The sequence below is a fragment of the Solea solea genome, chromosome 15, assembly GCF_958295425.1.
Source record: "Solea solea chromosome 15, fSolSol10.1, whole genome shotgun sequence".
NCBI classification, from domain to species: domain Eukaryota; kingdom Metazoa; phylum Chordata; class Actinopteri; order Pleuronectiformes; family Soleidae; genus Solea; species Solea solea.
The window spans coordinates 20,872,333-20,890,084 of record NC_081148.1 but is presented as its reverse complement, the minus strand read 5'-3'; the positions used below and the strand labels follow the sequence as shown (position 1 = coordinate 20,890,084).

At 40.2% G+C, this 17,752-nt stretch overlaps 1 protein-coding gene across 2 annotated transcripts in view; it reads right to left on the bottom strand.

Moving 5' to 3' along the window:
- The window catches only part of chrm3a (cholinergic receptor, muscarinic 3a), a 78,450-nt gene that overhangs the window by 49,479 nt on the left and 11,219 nt on the right, over positions 1-17,752 (bottom strand). Inside the window, exon 2 of one of the 2 annotated variants that reach the window (XM_058650756.1) lies at positions 899-1,011. The exons of the other annotated variant lie outside the window; for it this stretch is intronic. The gene's annotated coding sequence lies outside the window, so the exon portion shown is untranslated. The remainder of the gene's footprint in view (positions 1-898; positions 1,012-17,752) is intronic. 2 annotated transcript variants of the gene reach the window in all.

Below are 17,752 nucleotides of genomic sequence, written 5' to 3'. Positions count from 1 at the left end.
ACCAGGGTCATTGAATGCATCTCGTTAGTTCCCAGCTTACAGCTCAACATGCTGTGGATCCTGAATTACTCTCAGTAGCTTTCATACACTGGATTTGTTTTTGATTGTTTTATTGAAGTGGAAAATTGGTCTTTGACTGAATTATGCCTGAAGTAGAAACACAAGCTTTTTTTTTCCTCTCTCATAAAGGCTGCTGTGGAGTTAGTTGGAAGAAAACACACACTGCTGCAGGGAGTGAGGTGTGTGTGTGTGTGTGTGTGTGTGTGTGTGTGTGTGTGCGTGTGTACTGTCCATGTCTGTAGTAGGTTATGAGGACAAAAACTGATTAAACCTGTCTTTGTGAGGACATTTTTGAGGGTTAAGACCTGAGTATCTTTGTGATGACTGATAAACCATAGGTTTATAGGTCTGCATGTGCCGTCACCCCTTAATATGGCTGTTTGAGGATTAAGACTTGGTTTTAGGGTTAGAATTGGGTTTAGCCATGGGATCAATAACCATCCCTGTATCTTTTTCACAAACCTCACAAACACACTTCCTGCAAAGCCTTATGGATCCCATTGAAGGCTATATTTCAGATAAAATACTAGGATATACTGTAGCTCTAATTAAAGACAAATGATTGATTGATTTTTTTTTGTGCTGTAAAATGAGGAAGATGGGAATTTATATGCATGGATGACTTAATCAATGCTTCAGGAGGGGACGCACGGAAAAGAAAATGCAGAGTGCACAATTTCTTTTCCCTCAAAGGCAGCGGCGATAAAAGGCATCATTTAAAATGCCTCGCATGAACATTAGCAGATGGCTCGGAGCTGCACATCCAGCCAAACGATGACAGCGGGTGAGGAGATGGTGTCATTTGTGAATACAAGGGATTCTTTGACTCTTAACTCACCAAATATTTTGGGGGAGGTGAAGTGTCTGGAGGTCACCTTTCAGCAGAGTGCCTTTTGGAGTCCATATTGTCAACAGGGGGTTTGCGCTTATCCTCCTCCAGCATCATGGAGTCTGAGAGGCAGACAGGGAGCAAGAGGGCAGCGGGAGAAGGAAGAGGAGAGGAGAGAATGAGTTTAAGAGAATGTGTCCAAATTAGGGAGCAGAACACCTATAGCACACTGATGTTTTTAGCATTTGAAATGAATGGCAACATCATTTAAATCGCTACAATCGGAGCCAAAATGAGCGCACTAATTCTCCACCAAATATACATTCTTTGTCTATACAAGTATCTTTCATCAATAACCATTCCTTTCACTGCCGAAAAGATCACACTGTAACATCTGCAGCCGTGTTTGAATTATTCTTTATGTTCTATTTACGCAATATGTTTAAATCAAGGATCTAGTTGAGTACTGTAGCTACCATTCCCCGCTGGATAATATCTGTCAAAGGGAAGAATGGCATTTCTTCATGTCTAGAGAAGTGTTCATGCCTTATATAGTCTTGGTCTCGTAGAGTTGCCTGCTGTACATAGCTGGATCAGGCCAGGGGCGAAGGAAGCAGACCTTATGAGAGCTCATTAAAACTGTCTCCAAGTCTGAAGACAAAAATATCAATTCACTAAAAACAAAATAAGAGCTTGTCATTAAAAATAATCAAGTACTGGAGCAGCTCCCGGACGGATTTTTTTTCTTCTTTTTTTTTTCAATGGGAGTCAGACGTGGCTCGGAGGGAAAAGCGAGTGTAGTGTGGGGACAGCGGGGGCAAGATTCAAACTCTTAATAAGCATTGTGAAACACATGAGCCCAGTGGTTTACCCCTTTCATGTTACAATCATGTATTACACCTCTAAGATCAATCCAAAGTAAGTGTTTCTTCTCTCATGGAAAATGTGCGTGTGACATTTCAGCACGAGGATGACTCTGTTCCCAATGGCATCTTTTTTCCTTTTTTTTGAAACGCTGGCATTTTCATTTGCTGCTTAATAAATAAACCATAAAAGCACTAAATAAAACACAGATGTTTGTCTAATGCATTATAGAAAGCATCTAACAAATGGAGTCCTTCATCCTAATAGTGACGGTCTCACATGGCTTATCTGCTCTACATTTCTGCAGAGTCTGGAGGGGCAATCTTAAGTGAGCCATAAAGAGGACTGAATGAGACAATTACCATTTTTCAAGTCTCCCACTTTAGATCCGTAGCAAGACTTGATCCGAGTCTTAATTTGCATAAAATACCCAACGAATACAGAGCTTTTTTTCCCCCCACAATAATAGGAAATGGTAATTATCCAGATAGAGAATGTGGGCGTTCAATAGCTCATTATTAATCTTAAACAGAAATGCCGTCACACAGTGTATGTGAGGGCCACTCCTCGATAAAAGGTCAAGTAATTAGTCTCTAGTTCTCCATGTCACAGTGAAAGACATGACAGGAGAAAATTCTGAAGTGCCGTAAAAAAAATGCTTCAACCGACCGAGCGACCAATTTCAAAGAAAATTTGAGGAACACAAAATAAAACTTAAGTTTGATCAGCAAACTGTTATTATGTGATAAAATCCCCCCACGGCATAAGAACGGCAAAGAGAAGAAATAAATGACTGAATGAGCGATGATTATCTCAACGTGTTCTCCTTCCATTGCAGTATAACAAAAGATCAATATCTGTGTTTTTGTATTGTATTTTGACATACTTCATTTGAGATATTTCAGCTTCACGAGGATTCATCGCACTCACAACCATAATTAAAGTGTTAGGATTGTGTACTGGCAAAATCTGACAATGTGTTACTAAATATTGGGATAATATAATATATACCCATAGTCCATAGTAAGAATAACTATCTTATGCATAAACAATGTAAATTTGTCTTGTGAGTGGAATGGAAGGAAGGGGGGAAATTCAAAAAGCTGAAGACTCTGCTGCCAACTAGTGGTCGGAGGCTTAAATACAAAACAAAACTAGAGTTTTGTCAATTTATCAAAACAGTATCACGTTATGAAACTGAAAGTAATTTAAAGTATATATATTTTCCTACACATACCACTGTAAAATAAACTGTAAATGTATAATCGAGGGATCCCTCCTCTTTGTTACGTTTCTAAGAACAGAGGACTTCACTTCAAGTACATATTGTAAAACCCACTGAGGCAAACGGTGATTTGTGAATTTGGTCCACATAAATAAAACTGACTGATTTGTCATTGTATGCCTATAAAGAATTTTACACACAAGTTTCCCTCAGAATAATACACAAATCTTATATTATCTGACATTTACAGTGATCTTTAACCAAAAAAAGACTGATTTGAACATGTTCTTGTCTACATGGTCCAGCCCTAGCGTGAGTCTCTACACTCTCTCATCACACAGGCACAAGAGGAGGAAAGAGCCTCCTCAGGCCAACAGACAGGACTGACAGTTGCTGCACATAATTATCACAGTGGCAACAAGTAAAACACGATAAAGGTTAGACTGTACACATTGAACATAAACCACTACACATCCCACGTCTCACTTCTTCCTAATAAGAAACCCCTTATCTCACCCAGCTATGGTCCAATGTAAATCCCCTGGCAAAGCTCTTCAAATTTACTGTCCAAAAATACATTATATCACCTTTCACTAACTGTTAATCCTTCCCTGTGAGTGCAGCAACTACACAGATAATAAAAAAACTGCTAAATGTGCGTTGGATTTATGTAATATAAATAAGATACCCAGTGATGGGTTGATTTAACAGCTCTGAGCTCTGTTGGGGCGTGATAAAAAAAAAAATAGGGGCCAAAACTTCATTAACTTTTAAGCAAAAGGCAGAGAATGTTTACTGAGGCCGTTTTCTGATATCAGCTATCAATCAGCATCTTAACTGTGCGGCAAATACTTTATCCCAGTGTGGCTAATGCCGCAAATGACTCTGTATCTAATCAGCTGCTTGTAAGGGCTCTGCAAGAGGCTCCGTGCCTCAGTGAGTGTCTTACAAATGGCTTTTTTGTGATGAAGTGATAGTGTGGAGGAGTGTATATTGTCTCCAGCTGTAACACTGCAATACAAGAATGTGAAGGAGGAAGGCGCTGCATGTGTGTGTGTGTGTGCGCGCATACGTGCATGTGTGTAAGTGAGAGAGAGAGAGAGAGAGAGAGGCACACACAAAAAGACAAACACACACAGAGACAGAAAAAAAGAGTGTGTTTCTTATGGTTGAACCAAACTTGAGATTCAGCCAAGGTCATCCTCTTACTTCTGACATACATGGAGCCAGACTGAGTCTCTCACTCGGACGCTCCCCATCTGCTCCCACTGATAAGCCAAGCTACAGTATAGCTCATGTGCAAGCAGATGGACGGCGTGGCTCTGCATTGTGTGGATATATTATAAACCAAATGGGGTTTTTTTTCTGGTATTTTCTTAAACCATAATAAAAAGAAGTTTAGATTCCATGTTACAATGACTTGTGCTGGTCTAAAATAAAAGACTTCTCATGTACAGTATATGTTTCTTTAAATAGTGCGTACTGTAGCAGTAACAACATCTCGTTACTGTAAAGGAAATTAAGCACTGCTCAGTAATGTCACCACAGAAACTTTCGAGCCACGATGATATTCTGTTAATTAGTTTTTGCCTGTCAGCTGGGAAATTCAATTTCAGGCTATCAAAGCGGTTTGAAACTGCTTAACCCAAATACGGCCGAGCTAAGCAGACATGGACTGCCAGCGGTCTTTATGCTTTGCCTCATTGTTGACTCAAGCTGATGCAAAACGGGAGCGGATCAGAGTCACGTGTACATCTCGCCAACCGGCGCGTCGACTCTGCTTTAGAAACCTCCACAGCGACCAAAACTGCTTTAAAATCATTTATGAGAGAAAGCAAGAAAAGATGATCATGGCATGTTGACACGGGCACATTTTTTGTTTGGATCTGTCTGTAAGGCTGCTGTCAGTGAATCTCGCCAACTGTATAGAGGTGAGTTCAGGACAGCAGCTTTAACAGGGAGAGGGAATGCAGGCAACGTTAAATACTACATGGTTAAAGAGATTTAATGTGGTAGCATGTTGGAGCCCAATTCACAATAATCATAACAGATTACACATCGATTAAGCAAGTGGCAATAAACTTACTAAGCAGCCTATTTGTTTTTCTGAGGGAATCATTTGCCTTTTGCAAACACATTTGATTCTGCAATTAAAGGAAGCGAACAGCACTCAGTATGCAGATTAAAGTCAGCTCTGCACATAACACTCGGCAAATTATATCAAAGACGTCGTGTATTCGAGCAACGCGGTAACAGAAACCAGGTTCCGTGATCAATCACCCTCTCAAACTATGACCACACACTGAGCGCAGGTCTTCCGCAGCGTTCACTCGAGTGCATTTGTCAGCCATCTGTGCCATTTTAAGTCACTATATCCCAAAACTTTAAACACTTGGCAGCACTCCAGACAGAAAGGTTGATCACCATAACAACAGCTGATGATCTCACCATGCAGTGCTTCCTGTTAAATGAGCCTCAGCTCGTGGAGGTAGACCAATTGGCAGGAAATGAGACCAAATTGATTGGGAAACAGATGGATGAAGAGGAGCCAGTAAAGCCTGCTAGGCTGTAAGGGAAGAGAGGAGGAGAAGGTGGGTGAAGAACACGAGACTGGGGGAGCAACATGAAATAAAAGGGGCAGATGACTTAAAGTAGAAGTGCCTAAAAACAGAGTGTCATATTTGTACTTGACAACTTTAAACTTTAGATGTTGTTTTCTGTGTATTTTTATGTAAGCTTTTCAAAAAAGATGAGAGAATATTTGAAATTTTGCAAGGCATTCTCACACAGTCACATTTGTTAGAGGCCATCTCTCTGGAGAGTTCAGCCCAGAGACAATATCTCTACTGTCAAAGTCAATTTCAAGACAGTCTGGAGATTCATTAGGGTCCAAGCGCACAAAGAGCAGAGGACCCAATTTAGTTATTTATTATTATTTCAATCTTTGTTTAGAAGTCATACCAGCGCTGACGGCAGAATGCGTCTGTGACCTCACAAAACAACAGTTGTGGCCAAAGCTCTTTAAAACGACAACCCAAATATAAACACAAAGGTCACGCCACCGCCAAAAGGAAGCTGCTTCACACATTGAAATACCTGGCTCTTTTAATTTATGCAAGACAACAACCAAATTACAGTTATTACTGCTGTCAGAGGCTGAAAAGGAATATTCATCATCAAGGTGTGTAAGTTATCAATTATAGGATACGGCCAAACTGTTTTTCTAGTAAGTTTGAGTTAAAGGTGTTTGACAGCACAGCTGTGCCACCATTGCTGCTCAATTAGAGCAAAAACTTCACAGCTGAGTCTCTGTTTTGGTTGTATATACACATACAGTATATGAAGATGCACATACTTACTTACTCGTGAGCTTCACACTGTTTCCTCTGCCTGATGATCCAATGAGGAAAACAGCAAGGCTACATAAAATATTTCAAAACTAATAACTGGAAAATACTACTATTAGTTCTACAACTATTGATGTTTTGGCTGATAAGGGGTTAAATTAGCAGTCAGGCTTCGAGGGACAAGAAGATGTGTAATTCAGGACTTTGAAGAAATGTACTCATGAACTCATGATTTGTGTGGGCTAGACCGTCTCATTTCACACGGTGCATGACTTCCGTGTCCTCCCGAGAGAGCAGACGACAGAGTCATCTCCTCCGTCGGCTGCACACTCGGGAGGATCCAGCTCCTGGATTGAGAACAGCTCGTGTCACTTCACTATTTTTTCTCCACTTCCACCTGGAGACAAACACAAAGTGGATAATTCACCTGACGATGAACTCACACTCAGTAATTTAACTGAGATGTTGAGGTTGAATTAAAATAGAATTCCCTCCAGTCAGTGGTCAGGTTTTTTTTTTTTTAAAAAAGGAGCACTGTGATGACAAGCTACCAAAGGAAAATGGTAACTAGACACTAAATACTAAGAGTGATGGTGGAAACATCACCTGTTACACCTCACGTGGGACGATGTGACCATTCCTCTGCTTTCTTCTACACAGTAAAGTTTGCAGTGTGAAAGTAACAACAATAAAAAAGTGTATAATTAACACAAATTCTGATTAGGACAAGATGAAATTGGGATTTTACTAATTTACTGTTTAACTTTTAGTGTTACTGTTTTACTGTGTGTAAATATCACATTAGAACAAAGGAATGCAAAATAATATTATTAATCCCAAATAATAATACATATAAAGGATTACATTTACTCTTTTGGTGTGACTTTGGTGAATTGTTAGATAGGTGGGACACAATTGTATTTATTTAAAGGCAGACAAAGAGCTTAGTGTCCCACAGCACTAAGCTTGTGTTTTAGTTTCAACATCAGGTAAAAATACAAACTGCAGGAACACACTGTTTTGCCACTGGAAAGAATGACTGCTGCTGTGTAAGTTCCACCTATAATCATTTCTGCAGTGGTGCCTTCAGGACTTCGGTGGATATGAATCTACACTTCTGCCCCGCGAAGTCAGTAATTGTATTAGTTTTCATTTAACTCTTCTACATTTGTTACAATGAGGACTCACACATTGCTGGTTTTGGAGACAAGATTTAATTGTGGCTTTTGCAAATGTGACCATGTGATGCACATAAAGCATCGACAGCTGAATGTGACTCTTGAATGGAATACCTGCTGGGCTGATGATACAACATCTGAATCAACTGCTGAATGACTCCTCGTCCTTGTTGTGTGAGCAGATGACGAATGACCATATTAATGAATTTGCTGCAGCAAACACTCACACACACGACCACATACGCCTGCATATCTGACTCCTCTCATTTGAGGTTAATGGATTAGAATCCGTCCTGAAGGACTCGATATGAAAGATTCACATTAATTATCACGACGCCGTGTGATCCTCACGAGTGTTGATAATAGGCGACTGAGATTTCTCCAACAGTTTCACCTTTAATCCAAGAGGCTCTTGACCGAGTCTGACGCAACTCCAGTTGCCTTTTTATTGACCCTTCAGGAGGCAGAAGAGGCAAAGGAAGGAGAAGACGTCGCTTATGCATGCCAACAACAATTATGCCCCTGACGATATCGTGACCTGGGTGACAGGAAACACTTCAAGGATATGTGACGGCACATCCACATGCTCAAAATAAACCCACTTCACTTCACTGTATAAAAAGCAGAGTTTTGCTTTTCTGCCACAATTCAAAAGCAACGTGTCTCGAGTTTCTTGAAGGTCCTCGGTGTCACCACTAAACTGAAGAAGCCCTTGGGGTGTAATATCTTCAAACACTGAGCAAGTGCAGTCTTCATATTAAACTTTGAAATGGTGACTAAGAGTGACTAAGAGTCATTCATCCACACAGAGTTACTGTGAAGTCCCATTGACATTAAAATCTCATACTAGACACAAAGACAAAGCACAAGGCAGCAACAATGTGTCGTCATTTATCGGTTTATCATTTAAGTTTGAGTTTTCGCCTGACGATCATTCCAGTACCAGAGGCCACAGAAGGAAAAGGCTTCATAACAGAAGGTATTTTAATCTAAAAACTGATGCTGTGACTTCAGATTTTGAGAAGAGTACAGTGATGGGTCATGAAGCCAGTGTTGGTGAGCTGAGCCATACAGAGGGTACGGTTTGGAAAAAGGTGGACACATCTATAAATAGCATCTCAAAAATCCAACAGAGATAGAAAGAGGCTGAAGCGATTAAGCACTTTCTAAAAAAGCCACTGAAAAGCAGAACGTCAGTCTGTGCAGAAAGTTTTTGCATGAATTTCAACTTCATAACTAGATGTTAAATAAGAAATCTGACATTCAGGCTTCTGTCTCACCATATTCCCAGATCTTTAATAATCATCAGCAGATGTCAGGGTATACAATAGTGGAATGCATTGCTCTGTTCTTGTCATTAATATAAACTCTTGTATGAAAAATAAGACTTTGAAGATTCCATTTCCATTTCAGTGAATAACCTCTAGCTTGAATCAATTCTCTGTTCCACAGGATACCTCATGCCACAGCAGAATTGGGATATAAATGAGGAAACGGTCAGAGCATGACAGATCTCAGTCAAGCCACATCAAATTACAGTCAAATATAAAGTGCTTTAAAATAATCGGGTTGTTCACAAAAGAGCGCGTGAGTCATCGACAGAAGGATGGAGACTGGAATGCATTCGGAGTAGTTCTGTGCCCCAGGTGTGAATTAAAAATCCGAGTGCAGTCTCCACATCATTAACCCTTCTGAGCTACACTGACCTTAGATGTTCATTTGATTTCATCATGTTTTGGGTGAGTAAAAGAGGAGAATGGGGCGAGAGTGCGGGGGCGCCCCTTTGATGTTGTAATGCAAAAATGTCTTTTATCTCCCGTGGAGCGTTTGAGACCAGGCCAGCTGTCCAAAAAACTCCGTTAGAGCAATTCCGAATGTGAACCGACAGCATAAGAGGAGGCGTTAGGCGCGGAGGTGTGATCAGCACAAAGAAAAAAGTAACTGCGTCTCTTGACAAAAGAGCAGCGAAAGTGAGAAATACAAACATAACAGGTTTTCAAACAGGAAATCTGCTCTTTTTGAAGTTAACGTGAACATTTAGTTTTGGGTTTGATGGCGAGCTGAAGACAGCGTGCCTGAAAATATGCCTCATTGCTGCACAGGGTGAAAGCACAAATATCTGAAAGTAGAACAACAACTGAAACACTAGTGAAACAACACGGCTCAAAGATCTCAGCATGTCGTCTCTGCCTTAACTGCGTGGGTTGTTTGCTGCCCCCGTGAAGTTTATTGTTCCCTGGGTGGAAATAAAATTGAGAAAAAGTAGTAGTAGGAAAAAGTAGGAGAATGGGAGGGATGACAGCCAAAAGGGCTGGTGTTTCTACACGTCTGTGCATCTATGTACTGTGTGTATGAAGAGGACTGACAGGACACCACCCCTACACCCACCCACATCCTCCACATTCTTCCATGACTGTGAAAAGATGCAGCGCAGAAATACGAGGAGGAGGAGGAGGAGGAGAAGCAGCAGCAGCAGCGCGGCTTTTTACATTAGGCCATTCATCTCTCTCCTGCCATCGGTCATCAGAAATGGGAGAACAGCGGCTCCCCAACCCTGCCCTCTGTTCCAATTCCATTTAGCTCAGGACTGGCAGACACACAAAAGAATGAGAAAATAAAGATTTTATTACAAGGTCCCAACAGGAGCAAAAAAAGAATTATTCAAGCACCAAGGAATTTCACTGCATTACCCCCCTTGCCAGTACCAGCAAAGTAATATTCTTGGGCTTTATAAGTAAATAGAAAAGCTAAGACAACGGCTATTTCTAAACACAATTTTGAAAAACCGCTAATGATCACGAAATACTTCCTGTGGACTCTGCGGCGCGTGAACCACGTGAAAAATAGCCGTCTCAAGGTCGGAGCACAAAACATCAGGAGGAAAAACCTTGCCGTGAAATCTAATCCCCTTGGACCACGCGCTACGTCTCACACAAACAAACACACAGATGAAGATAAAGTCCTCTCTCATATAAATGACACTCAGTGGGAGTTTTTAATATGTTGTGGCCACGGCTCGACTTGCACAACGTTGAGAAGTGCTTGTTTTTTCAAGAGGGAGTTGACAGAATATCATAAGTTCACCAGGGTTGTGCAAACTTTTCTTCAGCAACATCGGGGACATCATTTTTGGGGCCAGTTGTCCGCCTTTGCACAAGTTTATTTGTCCACTTTGACCTTTTACTGCTGCACAGACAGCTGGTCATAAACAGCGAGCGGCAGATCTTCACTGAGGGAACGTGAATGAACGGATTAAGTGCAGAAAGTACAATATGTAATTTAAAGCTGTAGTGTGTCACATTTGGGTTTTTTTTTTGTTTTGCCTCAGTTTAGTCGTAATGAACAGTAAGGATATAACATTATATGTATGCTGCGATCTGAAAACAAGCTCAGTCAGTGAGTGTGTACACACTGTTCACTTATTAAACTTTTCATGGGCGCTTTTGTGTTAACAGTCGTACTTCAACGTGTTTGCAGCCATCTCACTTTACTAGCACAATGTTGCTCCTGCTGTCATCTGTGTTGAAATAAAACAAATCACTTCCTGTGTGCAGCATGAGAATGTCACTGTGGGTGACAGGAGAGCTTAACTTGGCTACACTGAGAAACACAGAGACAATCGAGCAAGAATAAATGAGGAGGAGAAAATGAATATACTGGCCGTGTATGTTCGACACTGCCTTCATAGGTGGCGCTGCACTGCTTTATAAGCTACTGCGTATTGAATCAGCTTCCTGTTGACCTTTACGTCACAGAAAAACAAACGACGAACGGCGAGATGGTTCGTGCTGTGGTTCTAAAGCATAAATCGCGTCTCTTCGTCAGTCCAAAAGTGGGTTTTCTAACAGTCCAACAGTACTGCAGTTTATACGTCCTCTCCTACTACTTCCAGGTCAAAAACCGGGGAAAAGTCCCCCTCCAGTCTGACTAAGCTTATACATGCAGGAGTAATCGGACTATCCAGATATGTTAGTCTGACTAAGACTAGCTCAATTTCAGTGGGACTAACGTGTTTACATGACATTAAGAAAACCAAATTATTGTCTTAGTCCAACTAAAATATTACTTTTAACATGCATGTTAACGCACTGAGTTGTTTGAATCTAATGGACATTTGTTTATCTATCCATCCATCTAAAGCGATAGGCGGGGTTCACCCTGGACAGTTTGCCAGTCCATCGCAGGAACAAATAGAGACAAACAACCATTCACTCTCACACCTAAACCGGAACAACCCGGAGAAAATCCACGCACACACGGGGAGAACACGCAAACTCCATGCAGACAGGCAACATTTGTTTATGTTGTTGTAAAAGTTACGTACTTCACTATTAATAACTATGTGTAAAGGGAACCTAGTGCTGAAACAATAAATGAAATAGCAGATTGTAAAACCCGAAAAGAAGACAACACCTTGTTGATGCCACGGGTAACACAGACACATGCTATCTCATACAAGTGATCGTACAAAAGACAAGTACTCCTCACCTTTCACTTAAAAGCAACTGTGAGCCAGAGTTATGACAGCTGACAGGCTATTACCAATTAGTCTGGCTGTGTCTCTGTGCGTGTGTCACTGAGGACGGGAGTTGGCAGAACAGCTGAGCCTTTGCCATGGTGGGGGGGGGGACAAACACAAAGACAAGCAGCAGTGGTCTTATTGGAAAATACTTCTATCCTCGGGACCACAGAATGTGAAACAGGAATGAGATGAGAGTGAGATCTGGAGACTGAGCCTTGCAGCTGTTGGAAACCAACCACTCGTCTAGTATACCGTCATACTGCAGAGTTGTGTTAAACAGAGAAGTCATTTTCCACAATTGTCTATTTTCACTCTTTCACAAACATCAGCGGTGGTAACTGAAGACACACTCGGTATTTGAGCGAGCTTCTTTTGGTGCTTTAACAAAAGGGACGAAAACACACTCTGCAATATGTCCAAGTCTTCAATCAGCAGGTCTCTCATTGTCCAATTACCTGATCTGTGAGGGACAATTTATTATCCAGTGACAAGAAAATTATATTGATGTTCAAGCACATTAACAACACTCTGATTTATACACAACAATAATGAGATATAATAATTACAACAAGCGCTATATAATCAGAGAGAGAGAGAGAGAGACTTTAAAGGTCCAATATGCAACAGCCAGCTTTTCAAGACGTCAAGAAACAAATTTATTTATTCCCTGTGTAAATGCAATATTCAAAGCAGATATGTTTCAACATGAAATAGAAGGACAGTAACTTTAAATAGGGTTCCACTTCTGGTTTTGGAGAGCTATTGTTATGTTATTGTTCAAAAGAGTGGGTCGCACTCAGTACTTGACTCTTTAACCTGTTTTTTCCCCCCTGTAAAAATAGAAAGTAGTAAAAAAAAATGTTACTTCCGCATACATATGTCCTGAATTGGGAAAGAAATATAAGAAACATCAAGAAGAGTCTCAAAAGAGGGATCCGTATTCCAGGAGGAACAAACATGCAAAAGATGAAGTAAATATTAAGTATAATTATTGATGTCTTTAGCAAAGACTGATTATTTAGTATCTATTTTGTCAACCATCAACCATGTTGCATTTGAGTGCCATCGGAAACCACTGGACCAGACCCCTGTATATACTGTAACTGTGCTGCGACTCTAAGTTTTCAGTGCATTTGGGACGTCCTCGACACAACTTCCCATGATGCAATTCTGCGTTCATAGGATCCACGTGAATGCAGTCATAGACAGTAATGACAGGAAGTAATCTCTTGTTGGTAACTTGATGCATACATGTATATAATGTTTGTTTTGGCCTGACATGCTGGTGCTGGGTTTACAGTTTGCATTTTGAAGTCTTAATTCAACTAAATTGGCTTCTTCAACAACATATTATTACATAAATAGTATAGTAGAGTCCAAAAATATGCAATATGGGGATCAAGTAAATTGGACACTCTAAATGAGGTTGTTTGTCTCTATATGTGGCTCTGCCATTGACTGGTGACCCTCCAGTGGAGGATAATGCGGTAGAAAATGGATGGATGGATAAAATTAGCTTAGCTACTTTCCATTATGTTTCCATGTAGTTTCTTAACGACAAGCTCCCCTTGGTTGTGAAACACTGTGACATGAAATGTGAGCATGATGTGAGAGTATCTATTTAAAAGAATAGAAGAAAATAGCCTTAATAACTTTGCACCTGTAAAGCAACGGTTCTATCACCCACTGAAGAACACGAAATCATCGGTTGTTCAGAGTCTGAAAATACCTGCAGCACAGATAAACAGGGACGTATGGGAATAATGAGACACAATAAAATGATATGAAAAAAACTAAATCAAAACAACAAGCATCAGAGAGCGTGCGGCGTAGCCGACTGATTAGAAAACACCCATCCTCTTGAAACGTAAGCGGCTGCTCAGTTCGAAGTGAAACAAATACAGAGTCGTTCACGCTGCTCAACTTCTTTGTTCCTTCTCTGCTCGGCTGGATCAAGAGTTAATTCTGCTCAGAGTGACTGTGGGCTGCAAGTGACAGCAGTGAATTAATGATTCATTATGCACAGTGTAAGCAAACAGAAAGCTGGGGAGGAAAATGGATTTACACACTCGCAGTGCCAACCATGACATGGTTTCAGCTTTTAAAAAAAATATTAAAAGGTACCCACGTAGGAAAAATTTGAAGCAATGCACATTACATCCCCAAACAAATAAATTTATAATAAATGTTGTATTTTTGCTTGCCCAGCCTGGGTCTGCATGTCTTTTAAATCAATTTCCTCTCTTTCTTTTTATGCTCTGTGTTTCACGGTGAATTAGAAATGTTAAAAAATTAAAAAGAGTAAAGTATCTATTGAGTTTTCGGGGGGGTGGGGGATTGATGCTGGAGACGACATCATAAAAATTTCAAAGATCGAGGCAAGAATATTTCCACATTTTGTTTTCTCTAAAGTGGAGGAAGCTGTTGTACATGCAAACTCCATTAAAGGACACATTCCTGGTTTTACTGATGCTGTGCCATCGCTATACACTTCTTTCTTTTTCTTTTTTTAAATTCACACGTCTACAAATGTCTTAATCTCCCATGTCCGCAGATCGCCTGCGGGCCAGGAACTCAGCAGAGCATCACAGATTAGAGTCTTGCTTCTGTAGTTTCTGGAGTGTTGCTCACTAATGTTACATCATCCGTTCCTCTTACCGTCTCCTTATCCGACCTTCCTCCTCCGTCTGTGTCATGACCCAAAGGGAAGGGATGTGTGGTATATTAAATTATGTTCATGTCTAACTCAAGCATCAAATCCTCAGTGGAACAATTTCTCAGCCTAGTTGTTTTATAAAAAATAAAAAAAAAGCTTAACAACACTGATGACACAGCTGCAAAGAAATTCAAATCCAAACACATAAAGTTGACAGGACTTGTGAGCAGGTTAAATTTGGAGCCACTGACCTCCAGAGGTCACGTGGTTACACAGAAAATCATTTGCATATGTCGCTGTGATGGATGTGGCGCGGGGCAAAGATTAGGAGTTAGAAATGATGAGTTAAACAACTCTTGCGTTAGGTTCAGTCACAGGACAGGCTGTGAAGGTGTAACATGTGCACTTTGGAAATATGTCCTTTAAAAGCACGGTTCTCAAACTGTGGTGCATGTGCCACCAGTGGTAGATGAGCTTCCTCTGGTGGTACTTACTGGGAAAATCAGAAATACTGCTCTACTGTATAGACCTGGGTATGTGATCGGAGTAATTAATAATAATAAAAGTCACATTATCTCTCACTCGATCTTAATCTAATGTCATTATACCAGTGTGTGAAGTATATGTGAGGAAGAGGAGGATGATGAGAGAGCAAATTATCTTATTGGGAATAAATCTGCCTAGTGTAAAAAGCCTGAAGCTGACTTTGCTCCTCGACCTAATTACTTCAAGAGCTCAGCATTTTCATATTCAGGTGCTGCTTGGTATAAAACGTTACTAAAATAACTAAATAGAACTGTTTCTAGGGTTCAACTGATTAAGCGTTTGTTTTTCAATGCTGTGTCAGTGTCAGATATTCCATTTTAGCTCATGTTTTCAACACCACTGACAAATGTCACAAAGCACAGGACAAAAGGTGACCACATTTTTGTGTCTCCTGGAAAATTTCACTTTACCGAACTCACATTTCCCTGAGGAAGGTTGACATAGCCAATGCCAAAGTACAAGTTTATTGAATGGCAAAAAAATTGTTCTGGTCTTGTCTCAATCACTAGTTTCGGCTCTTCGTCAATAGAACATGATGTAAAGTTTGCATTTATGTGCAAAAAAATACAGCACATATGAGTGGACAACTGTGTGATTGACAACTGTGTGATTGACACTGATTTCCCATAAAAGTTGCTAAAAGTTGCAACTGGACTGCAGAAGCATTTGTTTTGTTCATTCTTTACTAATTTATAAAGAAATGTCTACGTTCACTTATTTACCTGCCTAAATCGAGTGATGTTCATTATTATGTCGTGAGACCAATGAAGATGCACAGCCCTACTTAATCAGATGTCGACTAACATCTGTTTCTGCCCATAAACGTCAGCAGCTCATTAACATCGGCGTTGGCGCAACAGATTTCGGTTTCGACACCTGCTGATGCCAAGGTTGCAAAGGGTCAAAAACTGCTGTTACTGTCCAGCAACGAAGCATTTTCGACAAAAACCAGGGCCTTTTTCATTTCAACTCCACCAAGATGCCAGCAATTAAAACAAAGCAATCTGGCCACAACATGATTAATATTCTTCACACTAGCACAAGATAGCAGTTGGAAACTCACCATGGAATCAAGGCTCTCCAACACTGGACAGTGAACAATGTAAATAAGCTCCACCACATCCTGATTATGATGTATGGGGGAGCACAGTGCGACTCAAACCTACTGCCAAAGTTGAGACACAATAAAGGGGATCATTACCAAAGTAGGGGAAATGACTCAGACTCCGTTTCACTCGCTTTCCAAAGAACCGTCGATCACGGTTAAGTCACAAAAATCACGTCAGCTCATGACACGTAAAAACGTACCAATAACAAACACGGAGGAGTCACAGGGTTATTCTGCTCCCCTGGTGGTTCTCAGCATTCGGGGGGATTAAGCAGGATGTGACTGATGTGATGACAGAGGCTTAAGGAAAATGAGGCAGATGACTATAAACTCTAACTGCCCCTCAATGTTGAGAAAGAGATTCAATTAGATTATTTTAAGGAGCTTTAGCGAGACTAATCTGGATAAATAAGAGTGATTAAACAAACACGAACGGCGAAGAGGAAGTTATCACAAAGGGTAGAGCGGTGAGAAAAAAGAGAAATGCATTTTGTTCCCAGTATTTACAACATCACTGTTGTGATGTATGTTTTAAAGACATATTTTTTTGTTTAATACAGCTAAAGAATTCTTAAATGGCAAGTTTGTATTTAAGATTTAAAAAGAGTTGTTTGCTTTAAAGATTTTTTGATAAGTATTTGAGTGTTGATTTGAGTATTTTAACGCTTTAACACAGAGTGTATCGCATAATAATGTTATTATGGTAATTTCACTCGCGCTGTTGTAGGAAGCCGGAGAATTAGTGTCTTTGTCACCAGAGAGGAGAGAGTGGGAAAACACCTGTACACACTTTCAAGTTTTTGGCCTGTTTTTGGACATTGAGTCAAACAAATGTTACTTAAAATATGTTGTATACTGTTCAAATTTCAAATTTAACACACAAAATCGGGTGCTTATGTACAACTAAAGTGTTTTTTCTAAATGAAACTTTTTGTTTTTCTTCATTTTAATTGTTATTAAACAATTTTAACATGCAGTTAATTGTAAATAACTGCCAGATATTGATATTGAAATTCTGGAAAAATGTGTATCTATCACATCTGAATTTAGAATGGATGGATGGATGATGGATGGATGGATATTTTTAAGCATCTTGTCGATCCATAAGCTTTAATCGTCAAATTCAAAATGTGAAATTGCTAAATTCCCTTTTATTAAGACCAAATAATAGTCATTTTACCATCAGTCTCTGCTGTAATTCATACAGTACAGTATTAAATTGAATTCCAACTTCTTACGAGAAGCTGCAGACATTTTTATTACAATCTGATTTGATTTTGCTATTATGTATTTAATGAAATTAGACTCCGTGTTTAGAAGTAGTTTACAAACCAGACACAAACACAACCCACTGTGCGCCCACTCGTGAAGAGCCGGGCCTGAGTGGGCAGAGCAGAGCTGCAGACACAATTTCTTG